The 10,685-nt window shown below is 42.2% G+C and overlaps 1 protein-coding gene and 1 pseudogene across 3 annotated transcripts in view; both read right to left on the bottom strand.

The window, feature by feature from the left end:
• LARGE1 (LARGE xylosyl- and glucuronyltransferase 1) overlaps window positions 1-10,685 on the bottom strand; it is a 489,641-nt gene that overhangs the window by 381,798 nt on the left and 97,158 nt on the right. The gene's annotated exons all lie outside the window — the stretch shown is intronic.
• Window positions 4,095-4,215, bottom strand: LOC120615167 (uncharacterized; annotated as a pseudogene).

Raw genomic sequence — 10,685 nt, 5'->3', positions numbered from 1 at the left:
TGAGTCTGTTTTTGATTAATTTGTTCTTTTTGTTCCTTAGATTCCACATATAAATGAAATCACATGGAATTTATCTTTCTCGGTCTGACTTATTTCACTCAGCATAATAACCTCTAGGTCCATCCGTGTTGTTGCGAATGGTAGGATTTCATTTTTTTTTTAAATGGCTGAGTAATATTCCATTGTATATATGCCTATACGCTCACTTAGTATATGACAAAGGGGTGAAGAATATACAATGGGGTAAAGACAGTCTTTTCAATAAATGGTGTTGGGAAAATTAGAGATACATGCAAAAAAAAAGCTGGACCACCTTCTTACACTGCATATAAGAACAGACTCGAAATGAATGAAAGGCTTAAATGTAAGACCTGAAACCATAAAACTTCTAGAAGAAAACATAGGCAGTAAACTCTCTGATATTACTGCAAGATTATTTTATTATTGTCTTTCTTCCCCTGGGAATGCAAGCTCCATGAAGGCAGGGCTTGCTTCTTTCTAAGGGAGCGAATGACACACTTTACTTTCCACTAATGGAGGATACTATGTTTTACCCAGTTTTAAACAGGAACTAGAATTTTGAAGCCCCTGACTCTTCGGTTAACCCAAACCTCTGGAAAAGCACTAAAGAGGCAAGTTTGATGGCCTAAAGGGGCACTAGGTGGGCTGGTGACCTTAATCCAAGAAGGGATCATTGTTTATCCTTAGCAAGAAGTGAAGGCAGGTGGGGATGCATCAGGGCATTTTTTTTAATGCTCTTCCAAACAACAGATCTTCACCATGAAGTCTCAATATTCTTCTGAAATGTCTTTTAATGTCTAGAATTTCAGACTTCGACATTCAATGCCAGATGTCAAATAATGTACATTTCCAAACCAAATAAAAACAATATTATGACTGGTCTTTTGGAATGTCCTTCCTACAAATTACCTGCCAGGTCAACTCCTAATTGTCCTTTCAGACTCCGCTCAAAGGTCACCTCCTCCGTAAAGCTTTCCCCAACAAGCATTGCTCAGAGTGAGAAAATCAAGTATTTAACTCAGTTTTTGAAAACCTTCATATCTTAGTTCAAAAGGGCTTAGTGAGAAAGTTATTTCTTCCCTTTCCGACCCCTCAATACGATGCTAGTATGTCCTTACAGCCTCCAACTCCCGACAAAGGGAACTGAGAACGTCCTTCACAGAGCTTCTGGCTGGCAGCAGCATCTAGCCGGACTTCTGCATAGTTTGGTTCCTCTGGTTATCTGCTACTGAAGGAGAGTGGTATAAATTTCTTAGTACCATACATGTATTCACATAAATAATAAGGTCTTAAGAACATGTGACCAAACACCGAACAGGAAGATGGGAATCAGAGTTTACGAGGCCCTGCCCAGTTATAAACTCCACGAGGGAAGGCACTGAGCATCCCGCTGGTTCCTGCGTGTCCATGAACTTGGCACAGCACGTGAAACACAGCAGCCACTCAGTAACTATTTGTGGAGGGACATCGAGACTCGGGGACTTAAACTGAATCACGCAAGGACACCACAGGAATTTAAACACCTCCTCACTCTAAGTCCAAAACATTTTCAACTTCGGAACTCTGTACCAAACTGCTTCAAAAGCCAATAAACATTTAAGTGAATATAAAGAAAACAAAACTAAGATGGTTCTTTTCCTTGAGGTATTTATAACTCGACCGAAATCCTTAAAATCTATTCTTCCCAGAGATTTCCAGTTATCTTTTTTGCCTTCAAAACTATGATAAAAGACCAAACTATGCCTCTCTGGAAGCTCACCGAAGTTTAAGTTTATTCTGCCCGTCAAAAAGATTGAAAAACTTCATATCCGCAGGATCTACTAATGTGATATGCAAGCAAAATTTACGATATAATTGACAGGTATTTCCAAAAGCTGTTTTGAATTTTTTTTCTTAGCCATACCTATCCAGAATATTTATTTGGATTACTTCAAAAGTTTCAATCTTTTTTATTTTATTTTATTTTATTTTGCTTTAAAATCCCCACAGGCACGCGTCCTTTCAAGGTGAACAGCAGGTAAAAATTCTACAAAAAAACAATGGCAGAAACCGTTTCTTTTTATACACCACAAACCAAATTTCCTTGAAAGACCACAGAAGAAAGAGCTCTGGGTTATAGCTTGTGTTTGCTATCAGGACAAGGTTTTTAAAGGAAGAGCGAGCCTACTTTTCCGGAAGTAAATGAGAAAAGCTTACGAAGGATGAGATAAATAGTCGAAATTAAAAAGTTGATATGCTCCATACCGAAAAAGCTGTAGCTATCTTCAGATGTTACCCAAGCAATTTAGGCGTGGTGAGGATGGTCTGACAGCAGACAGCCAGCCGTGCTGAAGAAAGTACAGTAAAACACAGAACTACACAGGCATGATGGGCTGGGCCATTTACAGTAGGGGCGAACTGTCCCTCCGATTTTAGTAGTTCTCATGGGTGACAGTATGGCACAAAAGCGAATGAAGTCGCATGATGAAAAGTTTAAATAATATTCGGGCTTTTCTGTTTGAGAAGAGAGAAAAATGTGAGTTTGGAACATTTTCCATAACATCATTGTGCGTTTTTTTTATTTAGTTTTTCGAAATTTTGCTTTTTACAAAGGGAAAGGTGTCCTTTCATCTGGCAATTCACCTGTATGGAATATTTTATTGCTAACAATGCCTTGTCATTAGGCTATCGCGATTTTTATGGATAAATGCCTGAGGGAATAATTCTGTCAAACAGCATTATTATTAGAATGTAATTATAACATAATTACATAATATTATTATAAGAATAATATAATATTAATATGTTAATTATATAATCAATGATTAATATTGTTAATAATTATTTATTAATATGTTGTATATAATATTAGCATACTATTTTTCTATATAATAATCTGACGAGTTATTATATAGAAATCACATGGACTTTTAAATGGAAGCTAAGCCAAAAGCTTACTACCTGTATTACTACTCCCAGTACTAGTACCACTACTATTAGTACTACTACCACTAATAACAGCTACCACTATGTTTCTAGGGCAAATACTGTGCCTTATTTATGTGTAAGGGAAAAGAAAATCATCATGTGTCTTTTCGGTGAAGTGCCCACTACATGCCAGGACAGGCGCTGGACCACATTCTGTCATTTAATCCTCACAACAGCCCTAATGGGTAGACTTTATTATTGTCACTAGTCGCCTTTTCTATCTGAGGACTGTGATATCCAGAGAAGCTAAGCGAGGTGCCAAGGCACCCCCGTTCAGACTCAGCTGCATGGACTCCAAAGCCAGTGTGATGTTCAGTCTGTGTGACGGAACACCAGGTGACTGCAGACATTCTGGGGTTAGAAATGTTAGGAAGACTAAGGTATGACCGGCAAACTGTTATTAGCAGCCCCCGAACCCCAAGAGGATGGGAAGTCTGGGAACAAGAAGTCACGAGGAGCATCTTTCACATCCTAAGGACAACTTTACAAACCAGACTCAGAGAGTCACAGGTTCAAAAACAAAAAACAAAGCACACACACAAAAGTCACAAGTCTTAAGACTGTTCCTCCACATAAAATGCAGGGGTGGCCAAGCCGCCTGCCCCCAACGTCCACACCGCTCTCTCTCTCCTCTTCCCTATCCAGCATTTTCCAATTCCCCTGAACACAGACTTCCTTTCCCACTATGTCCAGGGGGTTCTCCAAACCCGAATTATGAAATAGAGGAATAGGGGGAGCGGGGTGAGGGGCAGGAGAAGAGAATAAATAACATTGAACATCTAGTCTGTGCCAAGTACTATCTTATTTAATATCCAAGAACAGCTTCTCCCAGAAAGAACAAGAGACCCCTGAGCGTGTCCAGGGGAGAGATCTCCATGCCCGGCTGGCTACCACAAGCCATGTCACCAATATTTATGACGTGTTCACTACGCTCTTAAGGCATCTTGGAGATAGGTGTTCAGTAGGGCGTTATTGTTCCCATTAGTGATCCAAAGAAAGGTTGAAAAAACATGTTCTGGAAGATGAAAATTTCAGTCTTTCTTTCAATCACCCTGGCTGGCTACAGGGTTGTCAATTTATTTATTTACTTATTTATTTATTCTTAACACCTACAGCACCTGGTATTCCAAGGTGAGGTCTCCCATCCAAGTACTAACCAGGCCCAACCCTGCTTAGCTTCCAAGATCAGATGAGATCAGGTACATTCAGGGTAACATGGCCATAGACTACAGGGTTGTCCATTTAAAAAATATAACACCTGGGAGAAAAAAAGGACCCAGCCAAACACCCACCTCTGATAAAAGCTACCAGACATTTGCAAGTTTAGATGAGGAAGGGCAAAATGGGCCTCAGCTCATGCCTGCATGCATGACGCTTCACAACTGAGCAGAAAAACCCTCCGAACCAGGGGGCAGCGGCTTTCAAGAGCCCCATCTGCCACATTTATTTTAATTAGGACATATATTTAGTTTTATTACAAATTCCATCAGAGGAAGTAAAAGGCTCGCCTGCCACTTCCCACTGGAAAACCTGAGACCCAGCACGGGCTGTGTGTGAGAAATGGACACCACCACTTCCCTTCTCGGAATGGCTTTTATTCCGGAACGCCGGACGGCCACTGTCGCTTTCAGAGTCCCTCCTGCCTCTCACTGGAACACGAGGAAAAATCCTTCTCCCTAAACAGGACTTTTCCTATAAATGGCAGGTTTGCATTATTTCCTCAACACTGAAGCTCTCTGCTTATTTAAAATAGGCAAGTCCCTTTTTTCCCTTAAGAATCTGTCCTTTTATTGTTTCTCTATTATAATCATAAAAGAAGGGGGTGGTGTGAAAATCTCTTGCTTTCATGCAAATATCTAAAACTAAAAATAAAAAAAAACTAATAAAAATGGAATTGATAGAGGTGGCTTTTGTTTTGTTTTCCATTTTCTGAGTTTTTCTTTTTTTTTTTGGTTTCCAAGTTTTCTATAGGGTCTCTCTCTCTCTCCTACAACTGCAGGGGAAATAAAGTTTATTAATGCTAAGGGGGAAACTGGGCTTGGATATTGAAAGGCTGAAAGCATAAAGATGGTTTGTGCTTGATGTGATGCCCGCCCTCCTAACAAACTCACACATCCATGAGCTTCCCATAACCCACGTTCGGGTCCATGAAGTACGTGGCTGAGCCCCGGGTGTCTACACAGATAGTTTATGAATAATTTGCAAATGCTGATGGAGACTCTGCAGCTGCCTTTTCCCAGATACTAGACACAAAAGAGAGTGCCTCAGCTGATTCTTCTCTGGTAGGTGGTGCGGGGAGGATGGTGGGAGGAACCAGGAGCTCTGGCACCAGCAGTCCCAGCTGAGCCTGGAGGACTCGGGTTGAAGCAGGGAGCATCTCTGCCTATAGACCAGGTCTTTCCAGCCAGATGTGCTCTTGGGAGGAGCCTGGAGACAGCAAAACTCTGAGGAGCCAGGTGGCTATAACAGTTGAGAGCTTTGGCTCTTTGGACAGGTGGATCAACATTCAAACCCAACCCACCCTCGTACTGCTGTGTGGCCTGGTCAAGTCACACAATTTCTAAACTCAGTTTCCTCATCTGTCCAGCAGCCAAAAACTCAATGGCCCAAAGTGGGACATACTCAAGAGTGAAAGGGAGGCCAAAATACGGAGGATGGTTGACATATGACAATCTAAGTACAGTTAAGTCTTCATTTAACACCATCAATAGGTTCTGTGGCTTTAAGTGAAACAATGTACAATAAAACCAATTTTACCATGAAACGATGTACAATAAAACCAATTTTACCATACGTCAATCGATATGAAAAGAGTTAAGTTTCTATGTTACAACAAAATGACTTTGAACTAAATGACGGGATTCGAGGACCTGCTGGAATGTTTTTTCTTTGGTCTTGAGCATGGAACAGGACTCAATGAATGCTAATAGTTGTTGCCGATCCTATTTTAAAGAGAACTGATCTTTAACGAGGTTGAAATTCAGGTTCCATCTTTGTAAACTGTATCATCTGGCAGAAATCAGTTCATTTCTCAGCCTCGATGTTTTCATCTAAAAAGTGGAATGACAATAGTAGCAAGTTGCCGGGCTGCAGAAAGCTCGACATGGAATAATTTGAGTAAAAGCGATTAGCACCATGCCTGGCATACAGTAAGTATTCAGTTCACTCTCAGTCATAGTAATAATTACTGCTCCTTATTTATATTTATGTTTACACAGACATAACCAATTTCATTCTTGCAGTAACCATGACTACATATACATTAATGAGCATACGCATATGGAGTTTTACAAATGTGTGTGTGTAAACATGGTCGTGGAGCCAGACTACCAAGTTCAAATCCTAGCTCTACCACCTACAGGCCGTGCGACTTTACGCAGGTCAATTGATGTCTTTGGGCCTCAGTTGCTTCATATGTAAAATGTGATTTTAAAAAATTACAGGGGTTCTGTGGTGTTTAAATACATTAATATATGTATAATGCTTAAAACATATTAAGTGCTCAAATATTACACAGGTAACACATATATAAATGCTTGCATTATCCGGTTTAATTTAACATGTAATTGGAACCTTTTCTAAGCGTCTGTTTCAATGAGGGATAAAGAAAGAACAGCTAAGGCTCTGAAATGTCAGAAAGGGAGGAATCGGGAGGAAGCCAAGCCCTCGATCATACTTTGGCCCCCTCTGAGTGGGAGGACGTGAGACAAAGAGATTAGAGAGATTATCATCTTTGGAGACACCTCCAAACCCAGATCTCCAGGGACGAGGGGGAGAAACACCCAAAATAACCTCAAACTCTAAAAAGAAAAGCAAAATGTCTTTACGATAATAAATCGAAGGAGGAGAGGCATCAGGAACTTTATTTTCCTTGTAAAATTATCATGCCAGGGAAAAACAATGAAAGAAAGTAGAACAGCGAAATCTGCGAAATCTCTCTTGTCAAAGACCTTGGGAAAATGCAAAGAAACAGAGACAGGTGGAAGAGGAGGGAACATTTCTACCTTAAAGGTGATGTGTAGTAAGATGTGGACTCTTCTAAAAGCATCTGGACAGGTGATAATTAGAGTGGAAACCTCTGAAAAGCATCAGAAACAGATGGGGGTGGGTGGCTCCCTGGGTGGCTGTGGTTTAAGTAAATCCGGAAGTAGGCAGATGAAAAGGGGGAGAAGAGGAGGCCCCCCAAGCCAGGCCATTACCTTCTCCAACTTGTGCCTCCTGCCTTCTCAGCTCCCCTCACCTCCTGACCAAGTTCCCACAGCTCCACCTTTGCCTGGCTGTAGGTGACATCTGGGGCCTTTGGATATTGTTGTCTGTCAACCTACACAATCAGTGTAATCAAAGCCCCCAGGTCACAAGGATTGATTCAAAGTGGGCACGGGTGTAAACCGATGGTGGCTGGGGGAAGAGAAGCACATGAGAAGGGATACAGTCTCACCTGACCTCAGTCTTCTGTCTGGAATTGTCAACTTCCGGGGCATTCCCTAAACTGCTGAAGCCGGTTTGTAGATCTGCTCTTCACAGCCAAAGACATCCTAACTGATACACTGCCTTTTGAGTTCTGGGATCCTTCTTTATTTGTAAGAGGAGCCTGAAGATAAACCATACACTGAAAACACCAGTTCTAAAGATAAACAGACCTGAGGTTTATTCCAGTTTTGCCATTTACAATTGTGACCAGGGAAAGTTACCTAACCCTCCCTCCCCATCCTTGCCCTGTTTATTTTGCCCATCTAAAAAATGGGAATAGTACCCCTAACGTGTGTACGGGGGTGGATGGGGAGGAGGGGGCTATTGCATGAGTTATAAAAGGCAATAAATGTAAAGCACCCAGCAATATCTGTCACAGTGTGAGTACAGGTGTTACACACACACACACACTCTGCATTTATCTTTAAAAATGAACATGCATGCCGTATGATACAAAGTATCAGTGAACAAGGAATACAGTGAAACCTTAGGAAAGGAATTAGTGAAACCTGATGGGCATCCCTCAGGTTCGAAAGGGAGAACTGACGGAAGGGGCAACCATCCTTTCCCCAGACACGCATGTGGCTTTTTGCTTCAGAAACGTTGCACACTGCTGACTGCTGCTCCAAACGCTAGATGCAGGATCTTGACACATTTCTCAAAGGTCCGATCAAAGGTCCGATCCGGAGGGAGTGAGGTAATCATTCCGGTCCCTGCCACCCCAAACTCTTTTCCACACTGGAGGGACATGCGCAAAGGAAGACTGGCATCAGGCCAAGTTCATTTGGTCCGCCACACAGGTGACAAATGCAGACACCATGACCTCCTCCCTAAATCCTTCACCAGAAATAATTCTCCACCGGGGCTGTGCATACTGTTCTCAAGTGGTGCCAAAGAGACTCTGAGGTGGAAGGAACTTTTGTTTTATGAATCGTGCTTTGGGTATCCCACTTTTTTCTAAAATCCAAGATTAGTAGAAGCTCTTGCGCAAACTCCTTAAGCTTCCTGTGACTCAGTTTACTCATATGTAAAATGGAGAGGGTAATTATGGCACCGACTTCACGCTTTCTTTAAGAATTAAAAGTTAAACTAGATAGAGCACTTAGGAACAGTGCCCACACAGTGTTTGCTGTTATTATTTTTGCTCACTCATGAAAGTAATACCTTCTTTTGCTCAGACCACTTTAGGAAAGTCCTGAGAGGAAATGTCTGATAATTAACTCTGAAAAGATGCAGGGTTAACAAGCATCTGTGTAAAGAAAGATTTGGTTGCAGAGAGATGACTACAGGATGCTCGAAACACAGAAATCAGGCCAAGTTTCTCAAACAAAAGGTAAATCAGAAACAAAAGGAATTCTGACCCCAGGCAAAGCCAAAAATAAAAGCAATAATTTGGCTTCTTCGGCTCACAACTGCTGACTCCATAACAGCTTATTCCCACTGCAAAAGGCTCAGAATTCAAAGAAGGCATCGAGAAGCGTACTTCAGACAGACCTATTATCATTCCGAGAAGGGTTCTCCGGCCCTGCTAAATGTCCTAGACTGCTAGTTTGGGTGTCTTCCTTTGATTATCACAGGCAGGTGAAGTTGGGTAACTGCCATGTGCCTTCGGGAATGGCTACGGCCCTGGTTTGCACTAAAAGTGGCTCAGAGTCATCCTAATGTCAAATGAAAGAAGCATTTCCGGTTACCCTCTGTGGAACTCCCAAGAGGTGGTTTGCTGCCCTCTCCTTTGCCTGAATAGCCATGAAGGCAGAGACCTGTCCTTTTGTTTGGATAATCTCTTTGACATACAGTAGGGTGACAACCTCACTTGTCACAACATCACTCCCAACCAGGATGAATTAGGCACGTGCTCCTGTGGGATCCTAGAGAATCTGATGTGCTTCACTGTCCACCCGTAAGTATTCATTTCCTTGTCTCTCTCCCTAAACCATACCTCAGGAAGACAGGGACCCTACTCAACTCATTCTCACACCCCAGGGCCTGACGGAACACTCAGTAAGGTAACAAGCTGCCTGGCAATGTTGGGTGGGCAGGTGGGTGACAGACAGACAACTGGATAGATAGAAAGACGGGTGGATGGATGGATAGACTAATAAAACTGTAAGAGAGTAAAAAATACCAGTGAAGAGCAAACTATTCTTTCTCTAAACCACTAACCTCTACCAGTGCCTTACTGTCACTTCTGTAACTCCCCCCCCAACACAATAGTCATAAACTTCTCCTTATTAAGTGACCTTTACATCACAGAAGTGGCAGAGCATTTACTTCTCCAAAGTTCTAGGGGTTCTGCTTTTACAGAACTTACATTTTCTCTCTCAAATTGAGATTTTGTCTATGTCTAAACCATCTCTGTAGCTTATGCAAGGCCCTATAAATGGAATTGTCTTGTGAACAAGTCCCCTCATGAGCATTTGGTGGCGTGAGTTGGTTTCTAAAGACAAACTAGCCTGGAGACCTGCACAGTTTATGAATATGATATGTATACAGTTGGAACCCAACAAAAGCTAACGGTATTCAAGGGTCAGTAAGGTGATATGACTGTTTCAACCAACCAAAAAAGGAGACGTGTCAGAGGTCCCTAAGACCAGGCTCGGGTACCATGACTCTCTAGGAGGACTCAGTGCATACCCACACAAGCTCATGGCCATGACTTATTACAGCAGAAAGACATCAGGCAAATCCCGCAATGGGGCAGAGTCTGGAGGAAACCAGGCATGAGTTTCTTGAGTCTTCTCCAAGTGGACTCACCCAGGATGCATCTAGTTCGCCCAGCAATGACTTGTGACAACACATGTAAAATGTGGTCTACCAGAAAAGCTCCTTAGAGACTCAGTGCCCAGGGTTTTTATTGGGGATGGGTCAGGCAGCCTCAGCCTGACATGCACCAAAATTCTAGACCCCCAGAAGGAAAGCAGGTGTTCAGCACAAACTATATAGTTTGCACAAAGTTTGGGCACAGCGAGCCACCCTTACCAGCTTTGGGAATAACATCCAACTTCTCAGACATAAGCAGGGCTTTCACATAGGGTGTGTTAACTCCCTTTTGCACACGCGGATACACCTAAATGAACTCTGGCCAGAGTAATCTTCTTGGGAACTCACTAGCTGATTCCAATAACGCTGCCTTTGTTCACAGCAGTTTGAGATTTCTCTTTGGGAACTGACATAGAGCCCTAGATGCAAAATGTGGTGAATGTTCAACCCATGATGGTGGATTTCAT

Source organism: Pteropus medius, unplaced genomic scaffold (genome assembly GCF_902729225.1).
Source record: "Pteropus medius unplaced genomic scaffold, Ma_sr-lr_union100, whole genome shotgun sequence".
Taxonomy (NCBI): Eukaryota; Metazoa; Chordata; class Mammalia; order Chiroptera; family Pteropodidae; genus Pteropus; species Pteropus medius.
The sequence above is the reverse complement of the archived record's forward strand: the minus strand, read 5'-3'. Positions and strand labels throughout refer to the sequence as shown.